Here is a 304-nt window from a genome sequence, read left to right on the forward strand (position 1 = left end):
GCTTGTGGGCTTAGCCTCTTCTTTGTCCTGAGATGGGGCTCTCTGCAGGAGTTAGGGTGCCCAGTAGGAGGAGTGTTTGCCTTGACTGAGGCTTGACTGTAATTGGTGAGCAGATCCAGAATGGAGGACGGTCCCTTGAGAAGAGAATGGGTGGAGTGGGGCATAATCCAAGTCACGAGGGCAACTTGGCCTCTGTAATCGAATCTTTTCTACATCTTCTTACACTTCTCACCCCTGTGGCTTTGGAGGGGTTGTATACTTCTGTTCACTGGATAGTTTTTAAAACCACATTGAGATTTTGTCT

Source organism: Eschrichtius robustus, chromosome 19 (genome assembly GCF_028021215.1).
Source record: "Eschrichtius robustus isolate mEscRob2 chromosome 19, mEscRob2.pri, whole genome shotgun sequence".
NCBI lineage: Eukaryota > Metazoa > Chordata > Mammalia > Artiodactyla > Eschrichtiidae > Eschrichtius > Eschrichtius robustus.